We start from the raw sequence: 14,416 nt of genomic DNA, 5'->3' as shown, positions 1-14,416 counted from the left end.
AAATCTAATGTCAAAAGAGGTTTAAAGAAAAGTCAATGGGATAAGCATCTTATCAACTAAATGGTTTTCATAAACATCAAAGAATAGCTTTTTTATATGTAACATAATCAATGCTTAAAACTATAAGTAAGTCTTCAGTTTTTTGCTGTTATTCAATCCTCCAAAATATAGCAAGGACATAATTGCTATTAAATTTTTATAAAGTTTAATAGAAAACCTTGCTATGGATTTAATTACCCACTTATATTAAATTTGCCTTTATAAATCAAAACATCATGACTCTCGTCTATGGCCATACCACCCTGAACGCGCCTGATCTCGTCTGATCTCGGAAGCTAAGCAGTTTCGGGCCTGGTTAGTACTTGGATGGGAGACCGCCTGGAATAGGGGTGCTGTAGGCTTAAAACTCCAGGCCTTCCCTGGTTGCCGGCCCATGTGGACTCTGTAATGGTCCTCAGGCTTTCCCTCTTTCTCTACCTACACTAAGGGGGGGCGCACATGGGGTGGAATGTGGGCCGATGCAGCACTGCTGTATGTCGGGACATTATGTCGTGACATTCACTGGTATTTTTTTTCTCATTGGTCTACATTTCAAAAACTGCGCGGGGGTGGTTTATATATAGTACCATATAATTCAAAATAAAAATGGGAGGATGGACTCTCATGCTGGGAAGAGACCAGTTCAGGTGGGGGTACCTTATATTTTCAAAATAAAAATGAAAGGATGGACTCTAAGGCTAGGAAGAGGTCAGTACTCTTTACCTAATTGTTTACTCTCAGTGGCCTCTTGGCCTCTTCCTTCTTTCATTGTGTAACTGTGGTTGCTACCATACTAGGTTTCTGATTGGTTCTCATGAACGGTGACAATTGAGTCTGCTGTCTTAAGTTAGATTGTTTATTTTCCCCACTTTTTATCTTTTCTCCTCTTTGTGAACTGTTAAGGTATTTTGGTGAAAGAGTCCCTCTTTATCTTTCCTTCCCTTTGTTATTTGTTAAATAAGGAAGTTTGTAGAAGTGTCCCTCCATTTTATATAAGAACCAAGTCAAGGTCACATGCCACATGCCTGGGCAAGCCAGTGAGTTGGGCCCCTTGGTGGAGCTTGAAGGTACCCTAGGCTTTCCCCCATTATCCATTCAGCTCCTTAGGGAGGGTCTGGGTGGGGCTCCGAACTTCTGGCCTCCCAGCTTCTTGAAGGATCTCTCCTTCCTGGGAGCCGGGAGTCTAGCAGGAGGGGGTTTGGCAGGCTCCCGCCATGCCGGAGGCCTTCTTAACCAGGCCTAGTGGGGGTGCAGGACTTGGGTAACCCCAGCACCCCTCTACCGCCTTGCTCCAGATCTCCAGGGCTTCCCCGGGCCACATGCCTGGGCAAGACGGTGAGTTGGGCCCCTTGGTGGAGCTTGAAAGTACACTAGGCTTTCCCCCATTATCCATTCAGCTCCTTAGGGAGGGTCTGGGTGGGGCTTTGAACTTCTAGCCTCCCAGCTTCTTGAAGTCATTGGTAATCTCTTTCCATCTATATTTTCAAAATCAAGAAACATTATTAGTACTCACTATCATTGAATTATGTTTTTATGTATGCAGAATGTCCATTTTGTACTCTGCCCTTTTGCATACCCCTTCATAAGATCATATTTCTCTTTAACTTCCTTAACTCCTATCATTATTACTCCTCATTTACCCTTTCTAACTTAAGTACTGTAGAGTCCTAAGTCACAGATCAAAGTGGTGCCCTGGAGTTAACACCCACCCAACTATTTTAAAAGGCATAAAAAGGACACTTATGTCTTTTCAACATTTTATGGGTGTTTTCTTTGACGGCTATAACTTTTGCTGAATATTTTCTTATACAGTGACGACCCCCCATGTTTTTTATCTTCTCTTTGTGAACTGCTCAATATGGAATTTGGTGTGAAAGAATACCTCAGTTTAATGCTTATGTTTGAACCAAGTCATGGGTATTGTTGGAAATGTTCTTACGCTCCCATATATCTGATAGCACCACGTGGCTTTATTTCTTGTTTGCTTAGGCACACTAAAATGGGAAAATATTATACATACCAATAAGTTCTTATCTAATAGAGATGGGAACACACAAATCTTGTAGTGCAATGAGACCTTACACCCTGAACATTGACAGAAAGACCTGGCACAGGCCTCAGAAGAATGGGCATTCTCCATTCACCCCTGATCTAGAGAAGACATCTACAAAACATCCAAGGTTGTATATAACATCACCTGGAGGCATTCCTGTACCAGGGAAGACTCTACAGCTGCTCTGACATCGATCTACTCAAAAGAGAAACCCCTTAACACTGAGAAGACTTAACAACAACGACCTGCTTACAGGACAGGGCTTCCTGTGTTGCCCTTTCATGGTGAGGTGAAACGAGAAGACACTCCACATCATGACTTCAATGTAGGATATGCAGATTCCAGATTTTAATACAGAAACATGATACCAACAACAGAGATTGTGTGAAAAGTGTGTTGGCACTACGGACAATGTCTTGGATCGGACAATAACTTGCCTGAAGCCTAAAGTTGGTCTTATGCCAGGAAACTTCAGGGGTAGGATCTCTTTGTATTTAGGCCAAGGTTATTCCTTTCCATGCCTCTCATATTTTGGTGGGCCTATTCAAACAACAGTTGCCACTCTAATGCCGATTTTACTGTGCTCCTTTGACTCTAATCCTTAAAATGCACCCACTTGAAATTTGAGGTTAATTTAAGCTAATATGCATGTACATGGAAATGTAAAAAAATACTATGCCTCTAATGTTTAAGGAGTTACATAAGTTTTATGGCTTTAGTTTGCCTTGTGTGCTGTTAAGAAATATTATAATGTGCTACAATCTGGGGACTTGAGGGACAAAGTAATTATACATGGATTCTGTTTTATTTATCTTAATGTTCTTTGGCTGAAAGTTCAAAGTTAAGATATCAGCAAGGGGACTTCTTCTGAGAATTATGTTATGGGTGATTGTCCTTCCACTGTAACTTTACCTTGTCCTCTTTCTTTGCATCTTTTGTTCTCATAATTCAAAATAAAAAAAATTTAAAAAAAAGAACCAAGTCAATTGGATTGTTGGACTTGTTCTAGCATCCCCATAGGCATCAATCTCGCCATGTGATACTGTTCTTCCTTTGCATAGGCACATTAAAATGGGAAATTATATACAAACACGTTCTTATCTTATAGAGATGGGAACACAAATTTTGTAATACAGGAGGCCCTTATACCCTGAACATTGTCATAAAAACCTGGCTTATGTCCTGAAAGAGTGGGTATTGTCCATTTACCTCTGAACCAGGGATGCCATCTACAAAACAACCATGGTCGTGTACTACATCACCTGAATGCAATCCTCTACCAGGGAAAATCCTACCACTGCTCTGGCATAGACCTATTCAACAGAGACTTCCCTTTAAACACCCAGAGAACTTAACAACAATAACAACCCACTTTAAAGACTGAGCTCTCTGCATCACCCTCTGATTGTGAGTGAAACTAAAGAGTGCTCCGCATCATCCATCTTATATAGGATATGGACATATTCCGAGATCCTTGGCTACAGAAACCTGACACCAACAGCAGTGACTGTGTGAAAAATAAAAGTGTATTGGCACTACAGACAATGACTTGGGTTGGACAACCTAATATGCCTGAAGCCTTGAGTTGTTCTTATACCAGAAAACTTTAGGGGTGAGGTCTCCTTGTATTTAGGCCAATGCTTTTTCTTTCCATGACCCCTATATTTTTCTGGGCCTATGCAAACAATTTCCACACTAACACAGTCTTTGCTGTGCTCCTTTGACTCATTCTTAATGAATTATTGTATTATGATCAATTGTGTCAACAATACTACAGCTTTTAATGTTAAGGGACTTGCATAAATTTTGTGGCTTTGGATTGCTTTGTGTAAGAAATATTATAATGTAGTACAATCTGGGGGCTTGAGGGACAAAGTAAATGTACATTTTAAAATAGATAAAAAACATCATGACTCTCACTCTTAAATTAAAAGGCTGGAAAAGATTAAAAATGGCAGAAATGGGGGGGAAAGAAATGGCAGAAACCTGCAATTACTATTTAAAACATAACTTATATTTTCCCTTCTATAATTTCTCTTTTCAGCTTTTTTGCATTCAAGAAGAAAATATACTAATACCAAACTGTTATACATAAGGACTATGGTCATTATAAAATTTACTTTATCAATTTAAATGTATCTTATTGGCCATAATATAATTAAAGATTACAGGACTATGTGCTTAGTTCTTCACGGTATGCTTGGTATTAAATATTGCCATATACTTAGAAGTCATGTCTAAGATATGTTAGAAACAAAATCCCAATTATCTATGAGCTTCAGAGCAGGCATTTATTTGACTATATTTGGCAACACCTTAAGTGTTTTCAATTTGCTTAACTTTGCAGCAGGCAGCTCACCTCTTGGGGCTGGGACAGACTCCATGGAATACTCTCAGAAGTGCTCTACTAATAATACTCCGTTGCCCGTTCATGCTCCAGCACTCTTATTTCCTATTAGCTTAGAAATCATACATTTAAAATATTAAATATTAAACAAATAGGAAACAATTTGCAAGAAAATTGGAAACACGCACTATAATGACTATCAATCCATGTTGAATCATTCCTTCCCAGTGGGGAACATGTTTTTTTCTCCTAAGTCAAGTTCTTAAATCCTAAAATCTCCACTACCCTAGGCCTCCAGTTGCCAGCCAAAATATGGTGCTATCTTCTGCCTGTTCTAAAAATGTTTGTTTTAAATATATATAAATGAGACCAGAGAGATAGCACAGTGGTAGGGTGTTTGCCTTGTATGTGGCTGAAACCGGGAGGGACCTGGCATCCTATAAGGTCTCCCAGCTTGCCAGGGGTTATTTCTGAATGCAAAGACAGGAGTAACCCCTGAGTGTCGCCGAGTGTGGCCCCTAAACCAATAAATAAAGTTAAAAATATATAAATATATAAATATCTATGTACATATATTTGTCAAGTGTACTGCTCATATTAAGAATGCAACCATTTTACTTCTTTTACAAAGATCTTTCCTCTTCTATTAACATGAGTCGCTGGAACTCGAACTCTGGGCCTCACCCATGCAAGGCAAGTAAGTGCCTGATCAATGTTCTGATCACATGCCCCTTTTTGTTACTCATGTCTGACATGGTTGAATTTTGTCTTCCTTTTGGATGACTAATAATCGTAACTTGAAAAAAAATGAAATGTCTTCCCTTTTAGAAACCCTAGGTAAGAAATCCCTAATCATGAAACTCGAAATATTAAAATACTTTTATGATACAAATTAAGAGATCACGTTTGTAACCATATCAGAGAGGTTTCTGCCATGTTTTTGAATAAATATTAGGTATATAAAATATATAAATAAACGTACTGCATATGCTTGTTTACTAATTTTGCTTTTGTAATCGCAGTGACCTATATCTCAGTATTTTTTTTTGTTTGTTTTTATGGGAGGGCACACCCAGTGACGCTCAGGGGTTACTCCTGGCTATGCGCTCAGAAATCGCTCTTGGCTTAGGGGACGCCGGGAATCGAACCCAGGTGCATCCTGGATCAGCCACATGCAAGGCAAACACCCTACTTCTGCACTATAGCTCAGGCCCCCTTACCTTATTTTAAACAACTGAAAACAACAATATAAACAATATAAACTTTCCTTTTTCAAAATAAATTTTCTACCCCTATTAGACATTAAAAATGTCCTTATGGGGGCCGGAGCTATATTACAGTAGTAGGACGTGTGCCTTGCACCCGGCTTCCCAGGACAGACCTGGGTTCGATCCCCTGCATCCCATATGGTCCTCTGAGCCAGGAGTGATTTCTGAGTGCAAAGCCAGGAGTAACCCCTGAGTGTCACTGGGTGTGGCCCAAAAACAAAAACAAAAAAAAATATCCTTATCATTAAACAACAATCAACCTAAACAGCCTTCTGCTTACAGGAAGCCAGTACTGAGCACACTTCTGGGGACTGAAAAGTGTCTTAGCATGACCAACTCCCACCAAACCTGGTCACTGTAATAAGGTGGTGCTGGGGGCCTCCACCACTGTGCACCCCTTCCCTTCTGCCTGCCCCCTCCTCAGCCTGCTCTTTTGATAAAAAGAAACCAGCATTGCTATATATAGCTTTAATTGTACTTTAAACAACAAACCATAGCAGCATTTTGCAGTGCACAAATATCTGAAGATCTTTTCCTGAGCAAGTATATGTCAGTGAGGGAAAGGGAGGTGGGGAAGGAGAAAGAGAGAGAATGAAGGGACCAAATGGCTTTCTTCTGTGGGTATAAGTCAGATTGATTTTTCAAGGTTCGTAGTGGTCTCTTCATGAATGCATATTTTCTCACAAAACATCATGCTGGGGGCCGGGCGGTGGCGCTAAAGGTAAGGTGCCTGCCTTGCCTGCGCTAGCCTTGGATGGACCGCGGTTCGATCCCCCGGTGTCCCATATGGTCCCCCAAGCCAGGAGCAACTTCTGAGCACATAGCCAGGAGTAACCCCTGAGCATTACCGGGTGTGGCCCAAAAATAAAAACAAAACAAAAGAAATCATGCTGTTAAGAACACAACAAAAGGAGTGTCAACATTGCTAGTGTTGGCAAAATCTAGTTGCTTTGTCAGGTAAGGCAGAAATTTTAATATTTATGTAATAGAAGTTCAAATAAATCTTCCTCCAGCAGAGACTGATACAACATTTTGCCCATGCACTGTAAAATTTAGGTTCTGAATATTGTCCATGATATTCAAAATTGCACCATATAAATAAAAGTGTGATGTCAGACTCATCGTTTCTGATGTATTTGTGCTCTATTAGCTATTCCATTTGCTCTTTGATCATTTTCTTTGTGGCAAGACACATTCTTCAAAATTTCTACCAATTTAGTTTGAAGCTGAGCATTAATAATTTTCTTTCTCATCTTAATCATTTGTATAAGGGCTTCCTAGGTTCTAAATATTCTTAGTTCGATTATTCCTTCATTCTCCTCTTCCCTCATTCTTTTGGTAGTAAGCTGCAAGCATCCAATCAAGTGGATTTTTCCTCTTTTCTGCACCTTTGCATTTTTTCTCTTGGTTTTTGGGTCACACCCAACTGCGCTTAGCGGTTCCTCCTGGCTCTATGCACAGAAATCGTTCCAGGCAGGGTTGGGGGACCATATGGGAAGCCGGGATTCGAACCACTGTCCTTCTGCATGCAAGGCAAACGTCCTACCTCTATGCTATCTCTCTGGGCCCACTTTTGCATTTTTTAAAAATCAAACTGAACTCCTGGTTCACCAAGAAGAGGGCGCCTTCTGTGAAGTCTGTGGGTGAATTGACTTGAGGTTCCTACAGCAACACTTGCTGTTTGAACTTCCAGAAAGCCACTAAAGATGATGAAGTCCTCTGAGCTCAGCATCTGGGACTTCTGTTGCAAATTTCAGATATTCAAAGCTGATTTTCTGTCTGGGTGTTTGATTCCATACAAACAATACAGCCAGCTGAAACATTGTCACTTCTGAATCATACTGACCTATTTCATTCTTAAATGTTATAATTCCGGAGAGATAGCACAGTGGTGTTTGCCTTGCAATCAGCCGATCCAGGACCTAAGGTGGTTGGTTCGAATCCCGGTGTCCCATAGGTCCCCCGTGCCTGCCAGGAGCTATTTCTGAGCAGACAGCCAGGAGTAACCCCTGAGCACTGCTGGGTGTGGCCCAAAAACCAAAAAAAAAATGTTATAATTCCATTTGACATGAGATGATGCCAATGTAATTTTTGAGTGCTATGGTTTATTTTTGGTAAAATTCTTCTACTTTCAGGTATCAAATCCTCTAGTTCTGTAGGAAGTGAGAGACTTTCTCAGATCTTCTAAACCAGGTATCAGCATTCAGGATTTTTTTGGGGTCGCATCCGACAGCACTCAGGGGTTACTCCTGGTTCTATGCTTAGAAATCGCTCTTGACAGGCTCAGGGGACCATATGGGATGCCGGGATTCGAACCACCGCCCTTCTGAGTCTAGGGCAAATGCCCTACCACTGTGCTTTCTCTCCAGCCCCCAGCATTCAGGATTTTTATATTAATGGAATCAGCTGGTAAAGCCAATTTGTTTTTATGCATTATCTTAAATGCTTGTTTCAAATCTTCAGATACTTTTATGTCCTGAAACATTTTAGCAAGCTTGTTCACATAATCTTCAGGCATACCAACCTCTTTTAACCACTCTACCATATTCTCTTCAATTTCACTATCAGCAAAGATGTGTAATATGAGATGTTGTGTTCAGTGTGCTTTGTGATATGTCCTAAAACATCTTTATTTTGTATATACAGTATTTAAGTACCCAGAGCCCTTCCCTTAACTTTGCTTCAGTCTCCTCAGAGGTCAGTTCTTTCCTTAATAGTGTTTTTCTAAGCCACATATCACAGTAATTAGCAAGAAGCTCGGGGCATTTTGATTCTGGCTGAGTTTTTAATCCCACCCCTTTCTGCTTCCAAGGTAATTAAAATTTAAATATAGCAGCCTCATTAACAACTGCTTTCTATGCCTTATCTCTTGCAGTGAGAAATCGAGGATCACCTTGAAAAGCTTCATTGACGAGTTTAAAAATCTATTAAATAGCGTAAGTAATTGTGCAATGTATTCCTTAGAGTCAGTGCTTCTCGTCCGGCATCTGCTACACATTCTGCCAGGCCAGCTCTTACCATGTGCTCCTCCAGCTCTTTTATCATTGGCTTTATCTCATTAAGAGCTTTATCCATCAGTGAAAACATTAAATGTGCTGTTTCAGTTTCATTTGGTTTGATCATGGCTTGACATTCTGCTAAGACAGTTTCTTTAAAGGAAGTCCCCAAGTCATTTACACCACAGTTCACGAGTGCTTCAACAGACTTACCTTCTTCTCTGCTTTCTAGATAACGGAGTGTGCGTTTTACTTCTTTTAATTTGACATCTACATAGTTCATGTCATTCTGAATGCCATTCTGTTTGATAAAACCTCTCAGTTGAATCCAAATATGCCTTTTGAAAATGGTCCAGTAAAATTGAAGCTTATCTTCAGGATTAGAACCAAAGTTCATCTAGGACTCTCTCACTCCAACTGAGAAAAAAAAGCTTCCCCCAGTCTTTCAGAATGTACAAACTTCATTGCACTATCTTGGAGGGTGTTTTTTTTTTATACTTAAGAAGTTTAATTCATTCCATGTATCAACCATGAACTTTTGAACAACACTGTCTTCTACATCTTATTTTTTTACTGCTGCCTTGTTTATCCATTAAAGTTGACAAAAAGGCTTTGGTAAAATAATCACATTGTGTAAAGAATTTTTGCCACTCAACAATATATGCTTTTAGCATGCCTATGCCAAAAGGAACAATACATATTGTTCCAAACGAATTTCAAAAGTGCCTGATCCACTTCTTTGAAGAATGTCATGGGTATCTTTAGAGGAATAGCATTAAATCTGTATAATGCCCTGGGGAGTATTGCCATTTTGATGATGTTAATCCTGCCAATCCATGAGCAGGGTATGTGTTTCCATTTCCGCATGTCCTCTCTTATTTCTTGGAGCAGAGTTTTATAGTTTTCTTTGTATAGATCCTTCACATTTTTAGTCAAGTTGATTCCAAGATATTTGAGTTTGTGTGGCACTATTGTGAATGGGGTTGTTTTCTTAATGTCCATTTCTTCCTTATTACTATTGGTGTATAGAAAGGCCATTGATTTCTGTGTGTTAATTTTGTAACCTGCCACCTTGCTATATGAGTCTATTGTTTCTAGAAGCTTTTTGGTCGAGTCTTTAGAGTTTTCTAAGTAGAGTATCATGTCATCTGCAAACAGTGAGAGCTTGACTTCTTCCTTTCCTATCCGGATTCCCTTGATATCTTTTTCTTGCCTAATTGCTATAGCAAGTACTTCCAGTGCTATGTTGAATAGGAGTGGTGAGAGCAACAGATAAGGGGCTAATCTTCAAAATATACAAGGCACTGACAGAAATTTACAAGAAAAAAAAATCTAATCTCATCAAAAAATGGGGAGAAGAAACGGACAGATACTTTGACAAAGAAATACAAATGGCCAAAAGACACATGAAAAAATGCTCCACATCACTAATCATCAGGGAGATGCAAATCAAAACAACTATGAGGTACCACCTCACACCCCAGTGATTGGCACACATCACAAAGAATGAGAACAAGCAGTGTTGGCGGTGATATGGAGAGAAAGGAACTCTTATCCACTGCTGGTGGGAATGCCGTCTAGTTCAACCTTTATGGAAAGTAATATGGAGATTCCTCCAAAAACTGGAAATCGAGCTCCCATACGACCCAGCTGTACCAATCCTCAGAATATACCCTAGGAACACAAAAATACAATACAAAAATCCCTTCCTTACACCTATATTCATTGCAGCACTATTTACCATAGCAAGACTCTGGAAACAACCAAGATGCCCTTCAACAGACGAATGGCTAAAGAAATTGTGGTACATATACACAATGGAATATTATGCAGCTGTCAGAAGAGATAAAGTCATGAAATTTTCCTATACATGGATGTACACGGAATCTATTATGCTGAGTTAAATAAGTCAGAGAGAGAGAGAGAAAAACGCAGAATGGTCTCACTCATCTATGGGTTTTAAGAAAAATGAAAGACATTCTTGCAATAATAATTTTCAGACACAAAAGAGAAAAGAGCTGGAAGTTGCAGCTCACCTCAGGAAGCTCACCTCAGGAAGCTCACCGCAGAAAGTTATGAGTTTAGTTAGAGAAATAACTACATTTTGAACTCTCCTAATAATGAGAATGTATGAGGGAAATGGAAAGCCTGTTTAGAGTATAGGTGGGGTCAGGTGGGGAGGAGGAAGATTTGGGACATTGGTGATGGGAATGTTGCACTGGTGATGGGTGGTGTTCTTTACATGACTGAAACCCAAACACAATCATGTATGTAATCAAGGTGTTTAAATAAAATATTAAAAAAAACAATGCATATGATATTACTGGTACAGTTGGGGGTAAAAATAGCAAGCTAGACAGTCTCTATGCCCTAGTTTTGACCTGAACTTGTATCCCAAACAAGACTTTTCTACTAGAATTTCCTACTAAGCAAATCCAAAATAAAGGATCTACCTTTACATATGAAAATAAACACTAAGACTTATAACTATTAAGGAAATGTGTCTACAAAAACATACAAAGAAAATATAGATATCCCCTTTAAGTCTTTTGAGATAGTCTGAGGGGGGGGTAAAATTCAGGGCACATTTTGATTCTACTCTGTGGTCTTGTGGAGTCTGAGAAACGGTTTACAGCAGTAAGGGATCAGATAGATCCCTCTGGAGCAGAATCCAGTAGCAAGCAACAGTCCAAATTCATGGGAGATGGGAGAAAAAGGGCCATATAGAATGAGTCAGCAGGAGCAGTGGCTGCAGAGTCTTGCCTGGGTGAGAGTTGGGGGGCTGAGAGGGTGTCCTTTTGTTTTGGGATCTGTGTGGCAGCTTGCTGGGGAAAGGGGACGGTCCTGATTCCTGAGGAGTTAAGAATTGAGGGTAAAGAGGGTTAAATATTGAGAGATAATGGATAAGGGTTGAGGGGGTAAGAGGATAGAAAAGGATTTGTAAGGTAGTTAATGGGGGGAGGGAAAATATATAACAGAGACTATATACAATATAGGCAGGCATTATGTATAATACAGATTAGACAAACAAAGGAGTCCACCAAATATACACTCACACCCAGTTATAGACAGACATAGGAGATCTATATGTAGCTTGTATTTGGAAGCCTGACCCTTATGGGATGGGTCAGAGTGCTTAAAAACAAAATGGAATGGGCAAATCAGGTGAAAACATATTTCAATTTCTAGGCACTTCATAATGGTGGGGTAAACTTTGCTAAATAAAGCTTTAGGGGTTAGATTGTGCATGGAGCATTTTAGAATAAATGTAATTTTCATGTCTGGAGTACTAAGCTATATGGTAGTGAGTACTATGAAAGGAGTCTGCTACATGTAGTATCATCTACCATGTCTTGTGCACTGAGGTTCATTTCCTGAAAGGAAACTGATAGCATGGGCATTATGATACAGTAGTAATAATGTACCTTGATTAATTCCTAGTTTTGTGAGGAATATTCATACAGTTTTTCTAAAAGGCTGTACCAGTTGACATTCCCACCAACAGCAAATGAACGTCCATTTCTCCTTACATCAATGCCAGCACTGGTTGTTCTTTGTGATATGTGTCAGTATTTGTGGTGGGAGATGGTATCTTATTGATGTTTTGATTTGCATATACCTGCTGATTAGTGATGTGGAGCATTTTATGTGCATTTTGTCCATCTGTATATCTTCTTTGAGGAAATGTCTGTTAATTTCTTCTCCCTATTTTCAGACGAGGTTACATTTTTTCCTTGCTAAGTTCTATCAGTGCCTTGTATATCTTAGATATGAACCCCCATATCTGATGAACATTGAGTGAATAGTTTCTCCCACTCTGTGGGTAGTCTTTGTATCCTAGTCACTTTTTCCTTTGAAGTGCAAAACCTTCTCAGTTTAATGTAATCCCATATGTTTATCTTTGCTTCCACTTGATTGTCTAGTGGGGATACATCCTTAAAGATGAATTTAGCTTCAATGTGATTGAATATTTTTCCTATGCTTTCATCTATGTACTTTATAGCTTCAGAGATACCAAGGTCTTTTTGGTAGAGCTTTTAGGATTTTCTAAATATAGTATCATGTCATCTTCAAACAGTGAGAGTTTTGTCACAGCTTACACAGTGAAATCGTAGGAAAATCCCCCGAGAGGGGGAATGAGAGCTGGACAACAGGGTAGAGAGGACTGTATGGAAAATATAGTAAGTTTATTAGAGCAAGCTCTGCAATTTATCTCATATTAAGGCACAGCTAATAATTTTCAGATGCAGAAAAACTTATGGGCATATGCTAGCCTCAGCAATCTGATATTATGTCATCTTTAGCAATCCTGTTTCCCCATATGTTTTGCAAGAACCCGAAACCTACAAAAGAGAATGTGGCCTGCAGGCCTGGCTTCAGACAGATACAGCCTTCTCCTTAGACTCCCCGAAAGGCTTTTAGCTACCAGGGCACTTCTACAGTTATGCCAAGACCATCAACCAAGTCCTAAAAAGGCCTCAAAACCGGGGACTTCCTGCGCCAGCACCCCACAGAGTTTAACTTCTTTCTTTTTTGTCTGGATGACACTGATATCTTTTTCTTGCCTAATTACTAAGGCAAGTGCTTCCATTACTATATTTAGTAGAAGCAGGAGGGAACTACCTTGTCTTGTGACAGACCTTAAAAGAAAGGCTTTTGATCCCCTCCTTTGAGTATAATGTTTACCTATGCTTGTGGTAAATGGCCTTGACTATGTTGAGAAAATTTTCTTCAATTATCATCTTGTTGAGAGTTTTTATCCCCAACTGTGCTGGACCTTGTAAAATTCTTCCTTTACATCAATTGCTATGACCATATGATTTTTGTATTTTCTTCTGTTGATATGGTATATTATATTGATTGACATGTTTATGTTAAATCATCCTTGCAGAAATGAATCTACTTTGTCATGCTGTATGACCTTGAAGAGCTGTTGGATTCTATTTGCTAGTGTTTTGTTGAAGAATCTCTATTCATCTAGGACATAAGTCTGCAGTTCTCTTTTTATTGGTGTCTCTGTCTGCTTTTGCTATCAAGATTATATTATCTTCATAGAAATTATTAGGGAGTGTTCTATTTCTTCAATTTACTGTAAGAGCTTATAAAAGTTTGGCAGTAGGTTCTATTTAATGGTTTTGAAAGCATTCACTAGTGAATCCATCTAGGCCTGGACTTTTGTTTTGAGGAAGCATTTTGATTAGTGTGTCCATTTTCTCAATAGTGATAGATTTGTTCAGATATTCTAAATCTTAGTTCAACCATGGGAGGATATAGGATATTTATCCATTTCTTCAAGATCTCTTGTTCTGTGGCATAGATTCTTAAAGTGATCTTTTATTTCCCCTTGGATTTCTGTAGTATAGTATCTCTAGTGACATTTCCTTTTTCTGTTATAATTATGCTTATTATGTTTAGTTTTTTTTCTTTATGAATCCTGATAATAGTTTATTGCTCTTGTTTGTTTTTTCAGAAAACCAATTTTTTTATAATTTTTATTTTGATCATAGTGGCTTACATATTGTTGACAATAATATTTTAGGTACATATTAACATAATATCAGGGGGATTCCCATCACCGAATTATCCTCCCTACACCTCCATTTCCATCCTCCCTCCCATATCCTCCTCCCTCACCCCCAGGGCTGCTAGAATACGTGGTCCCTTCTGAGCCTAGTTTATTATTTAGTGGTCCTACACCTGTTTTGGTCTTGGT

The 14,416-nt window shown here is 39.2% G+C and overlaps 2 pseudogenes; one reads left to right on the top strand and one right to left on the bottom strand.

Annotated features, from left to right (window-relative positions):
* The first annotated feature begins 284 nt into the window (after positions 1–284).
* Positions 285–401, top strand: LOC126000035 (uncharacterized; annotated as a pseudogene).
* Positions 402–6,632: 6,231 nt separating this feature from the next.
* On the bottom strand, positions 6,633–9,377 carry LOC125999050 (cullin-5-like; annotated as a pseudogene).
* Between the last annotated feature and the right edge of the window lie 5,039 nt (positions 9,378–14,416).

The sequence above is a fragment of the Suncus etruscus genome, chromosome X (assembly GCF_024139225.1).
Source record: "Suncus etruscus isolate mSunEtr1 chromosome X, mSunEtr1.pri.cur, whole genome shotgun sequence".
In the NCBI taxonomy this organism is placed as follows: Eukaryota; Metazoa; Chordata; class Mammalia; order Eulipotyphla; family Soricidae; genus Suncus; species Suncus etruscus.
Note: the sequence above shows the minus strand (reverse complement) of the source record. Positions and strands in the feature narration are given on the sequence as shown.